Below are 18,092 nucleotides of genomic sequence, written 5' to 3'. Positions count from 1 at the left end.
CCCACCCATCAGAATTCCTTGTTGTTAGAAGTTCATCCTCACTTCAGCTCAGAACAAGCACCTAGCCTTATGGGACCTCAATAGGCCCAGTCCTTCCTATCCTATCCAAGGACTGGGACCTTCCGTGGACCAGGGTCCTGTCCATTTGCTGGACCAGGAAGAAGGCCATGAGCCAGTCTAAAACCAGAGTATTTATCCAAAAATCTGTTGTCTTTGGGTCCCTGGAGAATCCAAGTGTATGCACACCTCTGCAGGGAGGCACCATCTCTGGAGATGTTATAACCTGCGTCAATGCATCTAATCACCCTCTGCTGTTCTCCTATTTACCCTTTCCATAGAAATACGTACAACTCCGCAATAAATACATACAAAATTGCATTTTAATATAATGTACCCCAAATATATTAACCCTAATTCAATAAGGTTTACCTTATTCAATAGAGTTTCTTACTTCCATATGATTTATTCATAGTATTACAGAATAACGTCAAGCTACCAAAGGCGGCATACAAGTTGATTGTAATTGGAAAATACCGAGTAACCCAAATGTAAGGGAAGTCACTTGTCCTAAACTCTGCCTAAACTTGGTAAGAATATGGTTTCCCTTTAGACAGTGATAATTAGTTATACCGCATGAACTACGTAACAAATTTAAAAATTCATTCAAGAGCATTTTCAGAAATACTCTGCACTGTTTCAATTTGAATCCCTTGCACTTTAAATAGGGGAACAAAAAGGACCCAAACAGACCAATCCACCTATTTTTTAAGATACTAGAACAAATTATTAAACAATCAATTATAAGCACCTGGTGGATAATAGTGGGGATGAACAATAGCCAATGTGGATTTGTGAGGAACAAATCATGCCAAACCTGCCTAATTTCCTTCTTTGAAAGGGTTACTGGCCTAGTGGGAAAAAAAGGAAAGCTGGAGATGTGACCTGTTTTAGTAAGGCTTGTGACAATCCCACATGACATTTTCATAAGCCAACTAGGGAAAAATGCTCTGGACAGAGGTGAAAGTAAGCCGGTCCGGTCCAGTGTACCGGCAAGACCCAGTACGCCATGCCAGACTGGACTGGCTTCCATTGCGGTGATTTAAAGGGCCCGGGGCTCCGGCCGCTGCAGGGACCCCCGGGCCCTTTAAAGCACCACCGGAGCTCTGGCAGCCGGGCTCCTCCAGTGATTTAAAGGGCCTGGAGCTCTGCAGCGGCCAGAGCCCCGGGCCCTTTAATTTTCCCCTGAGCCCCAGGGCTCCCAGCTGCCTCTGCAGCTAGTAGCTCCGGGCTGATTTAAAGGCCCTAGGGCTCCCAGCCATAGCCAGAGCCCCAGGGCCTTTAAATCTTGAAAGGCCCTGCCTCTTCTGATTGAGGCCATGCCCCTGTTCAGGACTCCAGTGTACCAGTAAGTCCTTTAAGTTAATTTCATTTAAAGCCAGGGGTTAAAGTACTACAAAGGTGATTGCAAAACTGTTTCAAAGACCATACTTGCAGGGTAGATATCAATGGTTTGCTATCAAACTGGGAGGATGTACCTTAGTGGGGTTCCACCGGGGTCAGTCCAGAGTCTAGTATTAAATATTTTCATTAATGGCTTGGATTTCATCTTTTGGGGGGGTATGCTTATAAAATTGGCAGATGACAAGGCTGGAAGGGGTAACAAGCACTTTGGAAGACAGAATTAGAAGTCAATATGCCCTTGAAATCGGAGAACTGGTCTGAAATCAACAAGATGAAATTCAATAAAGAGAAGTGCGAAGTACTTCACTTAGGAAGGAAAAATTAAACACAAACAAAATGGGGAGTAACTGGTTAGGTAGTAGTACTGGTGAAACAATGTGAGGGTTGTGGTGGGTCACAAATTGAATCTGAGCCAACAATATGATGTGCTTGCATAAAAAGGGTAATTTCATTCTGGGGTGATTAATAGGAGTGTAAGACAGTGGAAGTAATTGTCCTGCTCTACTTGACATTGATGAGGCCTCACCTGGAGTAGTGTGTCCAGTTTTGAGTGCCACACTTTAGAAAAGCTATGAGAAGACTGGAGAGAGAGTCAAGGATCACAAAGGATCAAAGTTTTAGAAAACCTGACCTATCAGGAAAGCCTTAAAAACTGGGTATGTTTGTGATACTGGCAGACCAGGTGCCAGCTCATTCCAAGACCCCTAGGTCTCAATTGAACACTGTCTGGCTCACCCATGTTGTGGTATTGTTAAAATATGTATTAGACTTTACGAAATGGTTTTAAGTTGCTCCATGCATTAATCTCACTTACTGTATCTGTATCCCAGGTTATAGAGTAAGGTTTAAGTTTGCGCTCTGTAAATGTATATCACCAGACAGGAGAGAAGCATTAACAAGAGCTAAATACTAGTAGTTTTCAACAGGTGGTTATTTCCTGCCCAACAAAGGAGGCCCATCAACATCAAACATACTATTGCAGAATGTTAGGGGACAAAAACTTCATTCTCCTATGAAGAGGAGGTGGTGTGCAAGTGAATTCCTCTTAACAGCTGAATTTACAACTCAAAGCCAAAGGTGGGAAAGGAATAAAAAGCCCTAAAAAGGAGGAACTATATCTTGTATGCTGCTTGGACTCTGAAGGGGCAAGGATTACTAAGCATAAGTAAAAGATCCCCAGTGCTTGGGCTGCGTTAGCCCTAAAGGACATATGGAGCTCATTTATTATAGAAGCTTCTATTACTTTTCGAAACTTAAGATTGGAACTCATTTCTGTGTATGTGTATATATAAAATTTACCTGCTTTAACCGTGTAAATACTTCCTACTTGCTTTTCTTAGTTAATAAGTCTTTAGCTAGTTCATTATAGCATGGACTACAAGTTTCTTTCGTGAGAGATTTAAAGTGCAATTGACCTGAGAAAAGTGACTGGGAGTAACTTGAAGATTACTGGGAACTTTGGTGTAAGGGGTCATCTATCACAGAAGTAAGCTCACCAGCACAGCGAGATAGAGTGGAGTACCCATGGGACTGTCTGTGACTTCCTGGTAAGAAGTTCACATTTGCTAATTGGTTGGTGAAATCGAAGTCTAGAACTCACAACCAATTTGGGATTTGTGCCCTGCTGTTTAAGTCTGCCCTGAGGTTGGTATTCATGCCACTGCAGGATAGCTTAACAATGTTTAGTCTTCAGAAAAGATGACTGCTGGGGGGACCTGATTTTTTTTTGTTATTGGAGATTTTTGAGAACAGGTTAGACAAACACCTGTCAAGGATAGTCTAGATATACTTGGTCCTCCTCATCATGGAGGGTGGTGGACTATATGATCTCTTCAGATTACTTCCAATCCTACATTTCTAGGATTCCATTAATAGCTTTCTAACTGGGAGTAGTTTTGGAGACTCTCAAAGCTACTCTCATGTCACAGAACATGAAATCCACTATTGGAAGGCCTGACAAAGTCATTAGCCTTTCAGAAGTATTGTATCTAAATTTCTCTTATTATTTTGGTTAATCCACCTTTACCATGGACCAGCAGAATCTCATCTCCTTCTACCCAATTGGGTTAGCTGATGGTACTTACACAGTGGCAGCTGCAACAATGTAGGGTGAAATCCTGACTCAACTGACTTCAATTACAAAACTCCCACTGACTTCAGTGGAGTCAGAATTTCACCCTGAATCTGTAACTTCCTGTGAACTGGAGTGTTTAGCAGATTCATCTTACAAATTCAGTCATCATACTCATTCATCTGCAGAATTGCAGAACCTTTGGAGATGTTAAGGAACCCCAATGAGATCTGCTGGTGTTCTTCATAAATTTTATAGCCTCAAATATCTCAAAAAGGAGTAATCCAACCTCCCAAAAATACTTAGAGAGACACTATTTCTGAAAGAGAAAAAAAAATAAAAAAGTGGATTTTCTAAACCAAAATTATTTTTTACAAGTTACAACACTCCAAAAATAGTTACAACAATTTAAGGAATGAAAAAACTTCATTGTGACGGGTCTTATCCCATCTGGCCTGGGACCCTGCCACTTTCTCTGTTTCCCCTGACTGGTAGTGCATGTTACTCCTCCTAGTGTGCTTAGCCCACTCCACCCATTTTGGGGTAACGTGTGCTACCACCAAGGACACACAGAAAAAATCAATGCTGCACTAGCTAAACACATGCCTTACAGCTGTCTCTTGCACAAGATATGAGGACTGGTTGGCTGCATCCCCCCCTTCCCCCTCCCCCCCAGCTCCTGTACAAAGGATAGGACCCAAAATCCCACAACAGTGCTACTGAAAAACAAGGGAAAAAACTAAAAATTAAACATCTCTAAATACCCCTTTGAAAGGACAGGAAGTCTAGTGTCTTCCTTTGGAGGAATGACATGTCTGTTGACCGGTACTTGTATTTATATGTATGTAAATATTATATACACATTTACATAAACATTTTGTATATTTACCCTTGGTTTGGAGAGACACGATACGCAGGTCAGCGAAGTCAACAACATTTTAATTGCTAAAGGATTTTTTTCCCAAGTCACCTGGGAATGGCAAAATAGGATACCGTCTTTTGTTCCTGTTTCCCTTCATGAAACATACTCTCCTCTCTGCTGTACTCACAATAGTTGCTATGCATACAGATAGAATCTGAACAATACTGGTCTGACATTTAAGTGTTTTGCCCTCTGTGCAGAACAGCCTGTTTGTACTTTTAAACTTGGTTCTTGGGCCAAATGCAAAGAAACCACTGTGTGACTTTCAGCTTATCTTCTCTACCCGAGTCTAAAAAGTTAGTGCTTGAGTGTGTCAGGTATCACCTAGGGACTTAGGCAAGAGGCTTTTTGCAGTTAACCCAATCCCGTGACCTGCACTGCATTGCCTTTGATTTGAAGGCAGTTTAGTTAACTACCAAGCCTACCTATTCCATTAATTGGAATCAAATTCACCTGAAATGTGGGCCTACAATAATTCCTATTTTGCCTCATAATGGCTTTAGACATACTCTATTACACACTAGTGCAAATGTGCCAATGAGAAACAGGTGGAGCTTTTCTTTGTTTTGTTTTTTTGTTCCTTCTCTTAAATCTGGTTCACTCTGCTGAACCTTTTCATCATATCAGTATCTAATTGTACTTGCCTTCTTTGTAGGCACACTTTTTTTTGCATACTTTGTAAAACTGCTTTTAGTGTAAAGAGAAATACATCTCATTAAGATTTTTATTTTACATCAAGTTTTATGAACTTTCTGTATTCTAGAGATACTCTAGTGTTCATGCAAGTCTGATCAGTGGGAAGGAAAGATAGTCGCTCCCACACAGTTAATTAGCGTTACCTTCGAATTCACATGTTTTTTCATGGAATTATACATTATGCTCCTCATTCTGCTCAAAGAGGTGCTCGTGGTTTTGAGCAACATTCCTTGAAAGGATGGGCAAAAGCAAACAAGAGATTTCCCACTATTAATTTTTAAATGATCTCTCAGATAAAATACAGTATGTGCATATTCTGTTGTACCTTACTCTCTTTAACTGCAACAGTCAGGTAAATTGTGTGTAAAAATAAGTGAGAGAAAGGGGGTGGAGACAGTAAGCGCCTTATCCAGAACCACTGAGATCTTTGGGAGTCTCCAACTGCCTTCAGTATGAGCAAGATCAACTGTAAGAAAGAGTCAGCATGAACTATTACAAAAGACTTCTTAGAACTTCCATGTCACGTCATAAAAGACTGATCTCAAAGGAGAGCGCGAAAGTGAGAGATGTCTTTGAAAATACTGTTGCTGGCCTTCTCAAATGAAGGGTGCTGTGGTATGATCTATGGGACAGATCCAGCCATCCTTGATCATGTACAGTAGTACTCTACTCCAGAGGCTCTCAAACTGGGGGTTGCGGAATGTGTTCTGGGGGGAGGCACGTAAAAAGCTTTGGGGGAAAAAAAACAAGCTTTATTGTGCACAGTCATAGCTGGGCAGCTGGAGAATGGAGGCTGCTGGCCAGACACCCAGCTCTGAAGGCAGCACCGCTGCCAGCAGCAGCGCAGAAATAAGAGCGGCATGGCAGACATAGCCACCCCTTACTTCTCCGCTGCTGGTGGTGCTGAGTTCAGAGCGGGGCGCCTGGCCAGCAGTCACCACTCTCCACTCTGCCTTCAGAATTGGGTGACCCAAGAGCGACAGCTGCTGGCTGGGCACCTGGGGTCAGGGAATGTAAACTGCTACAGACACAAAGCTTCTCACTGAGTAGGGTAATGCTGCAGATGAGTAAGGATGGCAGAATGGGGAGGTCAATAAGGTCCTCCCCATTCTGGTCAATAAGGTCAATTGACCTCCTATGAGGAGGTCAATAAGATTATCGGAAACTGCCCCTATATTTATTAAAGCACGTTATACCATACTATCCAACTATCTTTTAGTGCTGATATTGTAGCTGCACTGTTGTAATGGCCCTCCCAGCATAGTCCCACAATGCTCTTGCATACTGTATCCAATGATCAGTCTCCTATGTTCATAGGTGCTAGAACTAGCAGTGCAGGAGGTGCTGCAGTTTGGTTCAATGGCTCTCAGCACCCCCACTATAAAAATTGTCCCAGAACACCTGCTTATGTTCCTGATTATTTCATTGTTACAAACTAATCCTTCTCTTGCTGTAAAGAAGAGTGTTCTGTAGCTGTGCAGGGAAATCTGAAGGTTTTTCTTGTTTCAGAAAATAAGACTTTTTTATGCAACACTGCGCCATTCATTTTTACAGAATATTTCCTAATTTATCCGGTTGGTAAAACTTTAACTCGGTTCTGAAACCTCGATTAGGTCCAAACTGAAAAAAAAAAAAGAAAAGAATACCAACAAAAGCTGCACATAAGGAACCTGAGTAATTGTGTAATATTATAAGCCTCCGCCTCTTTTTTCTACCCCCCATTTGTTGCTCTCACTCATTGTGTCACATCTACAATTAGATTGTGAGCAACTTCAGCCAGGGACCCCGTCTTATTTGTTCTATAAAGTGCTTAGCTCACTTGAGACGGTGTATAAATAATAAATGTTAGCTAGTCTACCTTTCTCAGCTACTACGTCTGAAATGAGCAAGGACACATTACAACAGTTACTCACAAAATGGTTTAGGGGCATTTTGGAGCTTTAACCCTGTTGGTACACAGAAGTTACTTTGTCACACCTTCATTGTAGACCATTTCCTTTCGTTTATTGCCTAGTGAGTTCTTACAAGTGGAGAGATGGCAGACCATGTTTAAAATGTACATTCAGTATAACTTTTGGTAAATTAGTGACACCTCTGGAAAAACCCTGGTAAGAGCTCTCCCCACGGTGCTTCCTTTGGGGGAGGCTAACTCAATTTTGCTGATTTAAAGGTTCTGTCTAGTTCTTTTAAATATTCCTTGGACGTTGTATTGCTCTGCTTGTAATAGACTGTTATTGCCCTATATTGAGTTTGCAGAGTGAAGGTAAATCTTTTGTGATGTGATTGTGCTGCCTTAAACTCAATATTGTTCACAGGGTCCTTCATAACTCCCTGGTTTCACTACAGCAAACAGGACAAATTTTCATTTTTACCCTTTTAGCTTTTTATTCTTTGTTCTGAAACTATAAGAAAGTACGTTTACATGTAATCTCTAGTGCACATTTCATGAACTGAACTCATTCAGTTTAGGGGCCATTGCAATTTCCCCCTCCCCCCACAAATTGTTGATTTTTTAAAAAAATCAAATAGAAAGAGGGGTTTTATGATGTTTCAGAAGTCATTCTTCAATATTATTGCTAAAGCAAAGTTATTGTGGGACACCAAAGCCTCTAGCTACAATATCAAGTGTTCTAAGGTGATGGGTGCTTTAGAAACATGTTTCTATACTTTTTCTAGCTCTATTTGTTATTTTTCTAGCATTTTTATTAGTAGTATTTTAAAAAAATAATTTATATTGTTGAAGCACCTAAAGGCTGGGACCCATCGTTCTAGGTGCTGTACAAACATAACAGTATTGCCTCAGAGAATCCAATCCAAGAGTCCTTCAGCAAAACAGCCATTGAGGTTTTACCCCTATTTAGTGTATTATCCCTAAACTATTTTCTGCCTCACTATAGAGCTTCTACTGAAAACCTTTCCTACCACTCATACTGCCTAACTTTCTACTACAGGTTCACTAAGTATTGTGACCTTTTTTTTGTTTGTTGAAACTTCCAGGTTTAATTTCTAAACCCACACAGCATCACAACTAGTTGTTTCCCCTCCTCCACCACCCTGAAATTTGAATCAATCTGTATGCAGCAAAAAGAGGAATTCTGCTTTTAGGCACAGATTATCTATCAGTGATTGATAAGTATTTTTTTTAACAGAAATATTTCGTGTTCCTGGTCTTCGATCTTTCTGTTAATGTCTGTAGCACCTGAAAATATACAGGTAAGAAATTGGACATTTATGTATGTTAAGGAAACAGGAAAAGAAAGTTCTTTGCTATTGTGTTTCAAGGCCTTTTTGTTGCGTTTAGTTTTTCAGCTGGTTTCTCCTTTTGTGTGTGTGTGCGCTTAAGATAGGGTAGAATTTCATTAGAAATGCTAAAGAAAACCCATCTTAATTAGTCTGAAACACGTCAGTAAACTCAAGCTTGCTGGCCCAGAGTCTGATAGTGTGAAAGGCCAATAGTCGGAGGTCAGTCATTGTGAGCTAGCGAGCAGTTTAGTAAAACTCCCATGAGTCCATCTCTCAAAACTTTAAGTGGTCAACAAGACAGAGTAGCCTTGATCAGAATTGAAAGTCATGCTTCTCTGGCCAGGACTGTTCGTTACAGCTTTCTGCCTATTACTGTTCTAATTGTTCCTGGTGCTCTTTGCATGCTGGAGCTCGTATTCCCAAAAGTTTGGCTCATGTTCTTCTCCCAGGTGAGTGCACTTTGACTCTGTGTAACTTAAAGGTCTTTTGTGAGAAGTAGCTTTGTCTTCAATAACATGATCTCTCTTCCCTTTCTTGAGCCTTTTACAGGACACTGTGGGCCAAATTTATACTTGAAATTGAGCCAAAGACCAGGAGGAGGAGTGGGGGTGTGGGGGGGGGGAGAGAAGATGGCTTTATGCCACCTTTGCACCTCCTCTGTGCTAAGGCTGCTAAGGGCTACTTCAGTTTAAGAATGGCACATACCAGGAAGTGAACTGTTTCCATCTGGCTGTGGTGCAGGCAGGGAGGTCACGTAATGGTTGCAATAAGGGTCTCTATTGGAACTTGTGGTTTTATCTCTTCGTTATCAGCTTCCATGTTGGATAGCAAACCAGGGATGATGCAGTGGGAGAGGGAGTTGGTCTCAGTCCAGTCCCATAACTGCCAACTGTATTAAAAAATAATGAGTCAGCACCCCCACCCCCAAAGTCATACGATTAAAAAATATGACAATGACAACTTGGGTTCTTCCTATTTGCCTTCTGGTTTTTGAGTATTTTTACGGTTCACATTTTCAAGCTTTAGCCTGCTACCATGAGAGCTAGAAGCTTTCATCTGGAGGAGTGGGAGGTAGGGAAGAAAAGAAGCTGAGACTCTCATGTAATCACCTGACTTCAGGAGCTGGGTCTTTTAACAAAAACAATCAACACAACTTCCCTCCTTCCCCCCCACATCCAACATCACAAGACTCATGATAAAAGCATGAGTTGGCAACCATGATAAAGGACCAACATCAGCACTGCTCCTCACCATCCCAAGTGACACCACTCTGGTTTCAATAGTGTGGAAATAGGCCTGGTCTATACTGGGGGGGGGGGGAATGTTGATGTAAGATATGCAACTTCAGCTACGAGAATAGTGTAGCTGAAGGCCATGTACCTTACCTCCCATCCTCACAGCGTGGGATCGATGACCGCGGCTCCCCCGTCAAACACTTCCACCTATCACCCTGGTGGAGTTCTGGAGTCGACGGGGAGTGCGTTCGGGGATTGATTTATTGCGTCTAGATGAGATGCAATAAATCGATCCCCGATAGACCGATCGCTACCCGCTGATTCGGCAGGTAGTTTGGACGTACCCATAGACTGGATAGGGATGGAAAGCAGAAGCAGATGTAGGTTTCACAAGGCCAAACCAAATTAAAAAGATGAGGCCAAGAACTGAATTAAACTCTGTGGCCCTTCCGATCCCCCCGCCCCCAGAGTTGAAACCCCTTTCATGGGTAACTGACAGTGCAGTTACAATGGAGCCAGGTTACCCCAGAGCTGGAGAGGGAAAAGGGGCCCCCGAGCCAGTGTGGATTAACCTGTGTTTTGCCTGGGTTTCTTTACTCCTAAACCTATGTGGAAATCTCTTCAGTTCATGTTTAGCTTTCTTTTTAGTGATTTTATCACGGCTACATAACCCATCATAAGGCATTAACAAAAGAATCAAGATGCTAGGACAACCCAGCTGATAACCAGGCTTTGATATGCTGAGCCACCATTCTCTCTCTTTTCACTGAGCAAATTCACTGAAAGGAATTTGGAAATATAAGGCAAGGAGCAAATGCCGAGTGGCACTACAGGGACTAGACTAGGAAGATCACCTAACACATTTTGCTTTCCCTTTTTTGTTAGCTGTGTCTGATCCTGCTGTACAGGTGCGTGTAGGCAAGTTTTGCTAGTGTCACTCCCCCTCTTCACACACTACATTTAACTCTTTCATTGCCTAGTCACAGCCAAAATAATCCATGTACAAGACTTTCAAAAGAGAGATGGGGAGTGGACAACTAAAAAAAATTCAGTTTTAGAAGAAGTCTTGTGGACAGCGGAAATATATTGAAAGCTAGAAATAATGTTTTATACTCTTCATGGTGTCTGGCTGTATGAGGCCACATATATCCACAAGAGTCATAGCTTTCCCTTGTAAGGAAAATTGTTGTTCAGTTTGTATGAACTCAGAGCTCTTAACTATGAAGCCCAATCTTTATGTAATGGGCAGCGTAAGAACTAAACCGTGGTTCCCTTTTGCTCATTTGCACCTCCCCCGAACCCTTTTGCATCTGTTATCCAAAGGGTTAAACTGGGTGGTTCTCAGGGGTTTACAACAGAAGTAACTATTAGTGAAAAACAATCTGATACATTCAACTTACTAAGGCCCGGCTCTTTCCCTCTAATCTTTCATCAGGACCCAAGGGAGGCTAAAGTTTAGATCAGTCTATTCTCCCCAAGAACTTTGATTCACTATTAAATTCCGTCTAATGAAGATGACTTTGCCATCTCACGTTCATCAACAGGCTACGTGTGGAACAATGCAAGAACTACCTTGTATAGAGGGACATTGTTCCTTCCTCTTGGTTACCTTATTTGAGTAGAATCACAAAAATTCACACACACAAAACCTGTGAAGGCAGTAACCACTATTGCTCTCAAGGGTGCTATGGTGAGTCATGTTAAGGGACTAGCTATTTTGCTAAGGTACACTCTTGCATATTTTATGTCATGTTGTGTTTATAAGAGCAAAACAAGAACAACACATCCGAGTATAAGGAGATTAAAAATAAATAAATAAATAAATAAAGAGTTTGCCTAAAGTATAATGCAAAGATGCAACTAGTCCCATCATTGAAGTAGCTTTTAAAATCAGGTCTTTATAAAAGGTGCTACCTTCGCATTTGTATGTACATACATGACAAGAAATAATTTACAGTCCTTTGTGTACTCAGTTTAAAACTTGGTAAACATGAAAGTCTTGGCTAGTTATCTCACTATGCTGTTCATTAGTGGTAAGGTCTCTAAATGTTTTTGAGCAAACTTGTAAGCTATGTTTCAGCATTTAGTACCTAATCCTGTGACTGCTACCACCAGGTATAGTACTTATTACTACAAGGAATAACCCTATTGTTTTTAATGGGATGACTCACTGTAGTAAGGATGACTACAATGTGCATTTGCACATTGTAAACTTCCGGATCAGAACCTTAAATACTACTGTGATAGACACAATGTAAAGACAAAAAGACCCAAAGAAGCCCACTACCACATAGAAATCATAGAAAGCCAAGCCATTACAAATGAATTGCATACAAGAAGTTTTCCCTGGATTAGTATTTATGATCCCAGTTCAGCAAAGTGTACATGACTTCAATGAGACACAAACATACTTAGTTGTGCTGAACTGGGGCCCGTAATTTTTAGCTACGTAACGCCATCCTTTACCCCATCACAAGTTAATTGAAAATGACATTGTCAGGTTATAGATCATATTTTACTTAAATGTTTCTTTGTGTGTTACTTACATTCTATGGCTTGAACCAAACGCCCATTTATGTTAATAGGCATGTTTCCATTGACTTCAGTGGGCACTGGATTTGGCTTTTAGAGTGAGACATTTGGAACAATGAAACTAGGTTGCTCAGCTTCAAGTCAATTTAATTTTTGCTTCTCTTGCACTAACTTGTGCAGGGTTTGGTTTCAAATAGCTCGGGGAATGTTTAGTTGGTTTAAAAAAAGTCACGAAAGCATATTTATTAATATTGAGGGTTTTTTAATTTTTAAGACAAGCATCTACATCATGGCTCTAAACTGCCCAGCAATGTCATTTTACATGATGTACTGTGGCATACAGAGCAATCTGCAGTGGAATTTGCAATTTGCATATGGTATTTAAATACTCTTCAACTGCTAATGAAATAATCTCCAAACAGTTGTAATCACACAGCCTACTACTACTAGTTTTGTAAATATCATGAAAATGCGTTTCATTAAATGGCGTCCCAAAGCTTTATTAGTTGAACTTCCAAAATACAAATGAGCAAATAATGCATTGGGTATTCCTGCACCCCATTTTATTTGGGGGCATACAAACCTCCAGTCTGGAAGATGAACGGTCACAAGCCTAACACATTAGCAAATGAAGTCTGTACTAGACTGGTGCTGAAATCTCAATTTTTAAAACTGCATCAGAGTGCAGAGACCAGTGTTTGAGCTAGCTGTTCTATGTATTTGAAAGAGACAGCATAGCCTTTTATGTTGGTTTGGTTTTCCAAATCCAATGTTTTAAACACTGAAGGTTTTTTCCTAATGAAAACAAAACCACCAGCAGCCCAGCATAATAACCCAGCTACTGTGCACTAGCCATTAAAGAAGGAGAGAATGAAGAAAGGCTTAAGAACTAATGGCTAGAGATTAAAGCCAGTTAAATTCAAAATTAGAAACAAGGTATACATTCTTAACAATGAGGGTGACTAACCATTGGAACCAATTACTCAGGGAAGTGGTGGAGTCTCCATCCCTTGACATGGTCATTCAAAACTCAGTCTCTTTCTGGAAGATATGCTTTAATCTAACACAAGTTATTGGGCTCAATTTAGGAATAGTTGGATGAAATTCTGCGGCCTGTATTATATGGGAGGTCAGGCTAGATGATCTAATAGTTCCTTCTGGCCTTAGAATATACAACTGTCTAAAAATTTCAACTAGAAAAACAGATTTCCAGCTTCTGGTTCCCACGGGAGAAGGTTACTACAAATGTACTGTCAAGCTTCTTTGGTGGTGGGGGAGAGAAGAGAAAGGAAGAAAGTTGTAAAAAAAATGCCTCCATGTTGTCTTTCTAACTCACTTGGAATTAGCATTGTATCAAATCATTGGAACAGAATAGCCTGGTTTCACGTTTCATGACAAACCTGAAGCCCTGACCAAGTTCAAACCCTTTGGTATGTTACAGTTCAGCTGAATATCAGGGCAAACTTTGCAATTTTGACCAAGTTTTGCTTTGAGTCAGGTTGAACCCAAAACTCAGGGAAGTGGAAACCTACAAGAACTGAAACATTAACCAAAAAAAAAAAAAAAAAGATAGTTTGAACTCCTGTGAATTGCAACTTTAGTGCTTCACACAACCCTATCAGGACAAGAGTTAGCTAACATTTATCTTCCACCTGTTCAGTTACAACAGTCACTGTTGACTACAGAAAGGAAGGTTTTATATACCCTTCTAACAGCATACATGAGAAGAATAGCTCAGTGAAATCTGATTTTTTTAAAATGCAGCAAGGAGGAACAAGATTTTTTTTAAATGACCTACCCTACATTAAATTGTCAAGAGCTATCGAGCATACACAGACAGTAGCAAAATGAATCAGAAGCTAAGACAGACAACCAGCAATGCATCTCAAATGCCCTTGTCCCCATTGTAGTTCAAATAGTGCTGACTACAACCCTGATTTAAAAAAACTGAAGAAAACTGCTTTCCACAAAGTGCATCTTTAGCTAACCTTTCCTGAAAGACATGGTGGGTGACGTAATATCTTTTATTGGACCAACTTCTGCTGGTGAGAGAGAACTGAAGTTGGTCCAATAAGACGTTACCTCATCCACCTTGCCTCTCTAATATTATGGGACTGACTTGGCTTCAACAAACGCTGCATGCTTCGTTGAAGGAGGCCGTTTAGCTCTGGGGTTTTTCTTTGGCTAATTTTTCAGAAAGTTGGTCAGAAGTCAAACTGGGATTTGGATCCAGATTTCCCTGAAATTCCAAAGTGTTTAGATTTGGTATTTTGGTTTGAGACAGTCTCAAGTTTAAACAAGAGAGCCAAATTCTGATCTCAGTTACACTTAAGTAAATCTAGACAATGGATGATTTAGTTGGGGATTGGTCCTGCTTTGAGCAGGGGGTTGAACTAGATGACCTCCTGAGGTCCCTTCCAACCCTGATATTCTAGGATTCTATTGACTTCTGTTAAGTTATTTTGGATATACACAGGTGAAACAGTTCAGAGTTTCATCCAGCTGGTCAAATTCAGTTTCACTCGAACCCAGACATAAAACACCACTTAAGCTGTGCAGCTACTTACACCAAGATTGAATCTGGTCCATAGTAGAGTCAGCACTTTAGTAGAATTAGTGAAGGTTATAAATTATGAATTAGGAATGGCACTAGATTTCTTGGTTCATTTATGTTCAGAATCAGCAGTTATCGCTCTTGTTTGGGTAGAAGTTGAGTTCAGGAGCTGGCTTCTTTATTAATTAAAAATTCAGATTTTTTTAAAGCTTTTATTTGGTGACACAACACCCCTCCCCCAAAGAGCAAAGAAGGATCTGAATGCTGGCAAAGAATGTCTTAACCTACGTTCCAGTCAAAGGAAAACAAATTACTCTGTACCTTATCTTTGAAAAGAGATCCCTGTTGGAATAATGTGGCCTCATGCTAAGATGTACATGATACTGTAAAGGAGAGCGCCAAAAGGCAAAACAAAAACAACAAAACAAACCACCACCCACACACATTTGGCTTTGTACTTTTTTTTTTTAAATAATGTTTATGTCTTGCCCTCTCCCTCCCATCCCCCAATGCCAATCAGGCACTCAACTGTTAGTAACTAATTTACCCATCTAATAGATGCCATTTTTTCTCTCCCCTTAAACGAACAAAAAACACCCTCACTCTAGTCCACTTAATATAGATCCATTAAAATGACTGAGATAAGACACAGCCCTCATGCAAGATTACCATTCGGGTTTTTCTGCAGAACACTAGAGCAGAGTGCATACATCCAAGACTGGGAGCAGCACTAAGAACGGCATGTCTCCTCATAACCAGCCTTTAGAAGCCACACGCATATCGTTTCTGATGTTATCTTCTCTAGTCTCAATGTCACTCTTCTGTATTAAATGATTGTTTGGCGTGTGTGTGTGTGTGTGTGTGTGTGTGTGTGTGTGTGTGTGTGTGTGTGTGTGTGTGTAATCCAGTTTCTGCACTGCTCGTTTTACAATCTTTAAAGGACGTTCAATAGTCTGAGCAGAGGTTGAAATTTTTTTTAAACTAAATGGTTGCTGTTAATTTGGCTACAGTAATGATCCGCACTGTCCAATTTTAACAAAGTTGTATTATGGAATAGCACTGCATTTGGAATGCTAATAGAAATGACATCATAGTTAGGAAACCAATGGTTCTCTTAGCTTCACTGTGGCAAGGAAGCTCAGTCCCTGATTCCAAAAGACCTAATGCCACTCTAGTGCTCATTTGGCCCACTGAAGTCTTCCATTGACTTTAATGGGCACTGGATCAGGCCACTGAATAGGTCTATTGGGATTTAATCTTAAACCCCCCATTTTACCTTGCATCTAAAGGTAGCATTTCAGTCCACCTTTGTTCAGTTCAAGGCTTCCTGCACCACTTGGACAGTGCTTCTCTTTGGCAGTGAAACTGGGATGAGAAGAAGTGTCATTTCTTCAACACAGGCGCAATTTAATAGTCATATAGATTCATGATTCTTTCACTTCTAAAAAGCCAAATTCTGCTTTCAGTTACACTCGCGTTACCTCACTGGTTTCAATGAAGTTCCATGACTGGAACAGCAGAATTTGGCCCTGATATAGCAACATACATTATAAAGACATGCCATAATTTTAATTTCCTTTGACCAAACTGTCAATTATTTGATGAAGGTGTGTTGTCTGTCTTTTCAGTAGAGCTGTTTATCCCTGGTTATTAGAGCACAGGCTCCTTTAGAAATGAAGCATATCTCAGTTCTCTCATCAACTTATTAATAATCTAAATCTCAAAATTCTAATCTTTGGATCAATTGTTCACTGTGCAAAAGGAGTAAAAAGATTGCAGTAATATCATGTTTTCTTCCATCTTTCACTCACTTTCAAAACTCTGATGTGAATGGATTTTTTTTCCCCTCCCAAAGCCTCTCTCATTTTAAATGCTTGTTGTCTCTAATGGTGATCATGTTTCTGAGAAATTACTTTATGTAAAAGATTGAGCAAGATAAAGTTGCCACATTCCGTTTTATCTTTTTGGTTGAATTATTAGGACTTTAAGTTGTGGTGACAAGATTGCTACATTCTAATAGGCCTTGTTGCCATGGAAGTGGGCTTTTTGAAAAGAACAAGGCCGATGGCCACCAAGGCCTTTTTACTATTATCTCCTTACTCGGCCAACACACAAATCCTTAGTCACAGACAGGAAAATGCAGTGTAGTATACACGGTAACACTTGCTGACAGTGGAGTCCTTTGAAAAACAAAAGGAGAGGAAACTAATACGCAGAAGGCTGAATTGCATCACAAACTACAAGCAAAGGCATTTCTCTTCTATACAAGAAGTGCTTTGTGAAGAAAAACAATTCTCTCACTCTGGTCTCTTCAAAGATAAAAACAGAGAAGGCTCCAATATGCATGATGAGTCTAACAATTTTTTTCTTCTCTGGGGGAAAAAGAAGTTATCACTGTGGCAAAAACATGTAAGCAAGCAGAAAGTGTCAACATCTGAAATTTTCTTAAGTTGCAGGAACATCAGATTTGCCATACCTAATCAGTCCAATGATCCATCAGGCCTAGTATCCTGTCTCCAACTACACTGGATGCTTTGGAGACAGTGGAAGGTGGGAAGATGCAAAAGTAGGCAGTACCTGGTCAATCGCATATTGTTGTATATGGAGAAGATTCTTTCCTGACTCCTGCAATGACCAGCCTATATACCCCGAGGCAGGACACTTCATTTTTCCCTATCTTACCCTACGTAGCTACAAATATTGGTCATAATACTATCCAGCACCTTTTGAAACTCAGATGCAGTATTTCACCAGTTTTTGAGTTGTAAAGGTGAAGACAGCAACTTAGAAATGGGTATACTAAAGTATTCAATGGATGATCATTTCAGCAGTGGAAAGTTAGAACCTGATATAAAAACTATTAAAGTCAAAGGGACTCTTGCCATCAGTTTCACTGGGCTTTGTATCAGACCCACAGGCCTTGCCTAGACATGAAAAAATTGTCTGTGTAGTTTTTCCACCATAATTAGACAGGTACAGCTAAACCAGGAGAGTGCATCTGCCTTGCTTTGTCTTTAGTAGGGCTGCTGGAAAGCATCAATTTTGTTTTGTGAAAAATTTAAAAGGAGCCTATACAGGAAGAATGGGCTCCACCTAAACCAAAAAAGGAACCAGACTGCTGGCATGTAAAATTAAAAAGGTTGCAGGTGATTTTTTTTTTTTGAAGTTAGCAGCAGTGGGAAAGCTGACAGGTGCAAAGGAGCACACAGTTCAGGCAGAGTCTTACCTTATAAGGATAGTAAATATGCTGATAAAGTACAGGTAAGGAGCTAGTGAGAAACAGTCAGATGTAAAAGAGTCCCATTAAAATGCAACACCTGAAGGGAAGCAACTGAATATTGAAAAAAAAATACAAGTACTAGAAGTTTAAATATGAAG

The 18,092-nt window shown here is 40.4% G+C and overlaps 1 protein-coding gene across 5 annotated transcripts in view; it reads right to left on the bottom strand.

The window, feature by feature from the left end:
* SMARCAD1 (SWI/SNF-related, matrix-associated actin-dependent regulator of chromatin, subfamily a, containing DEAD/H box 1) overlaps positions 1 to 18,092 on the bottom strand; it is a 217,676-nt gene that overhangs the window by 125,810 nt on the left and 73,774 nt on the right. The window contains exon 2 of one of the 5 annotated variants that reach the window (XM_039542689.1): positions 9,099 to 9,282. The exons of the other annotated variants lie outside the window; for them this stretch is intronic. The gene's annotated coding sequence lies outside the window, so the exon portion shown is untranslated. The remainder of the gene's footprint in view (positions 1 to 9,098; positions 9,283 to 18,092) is intronic. 5 annotated transcript variants of the gene reach the window in all.

The sequence above is a fragment of the Mauremys reevesii genome, linkage group 5, assembly GCF_016161935.1.
Source record: "Mauremys reevesii isolate NIE-2019 linkage group 5, ASM1616193v1, whole genome shotgun sequence".
In the NCBI taxonomy this organism is placed as follows: Eukaryota; Metazoa; Chordata; order Testudines; family Geoemydidae; genus Mauremys; species Mauremys reevesii.
This window is presented reverse-complemented; position numbering and strand designations above follow the sequence as displayed.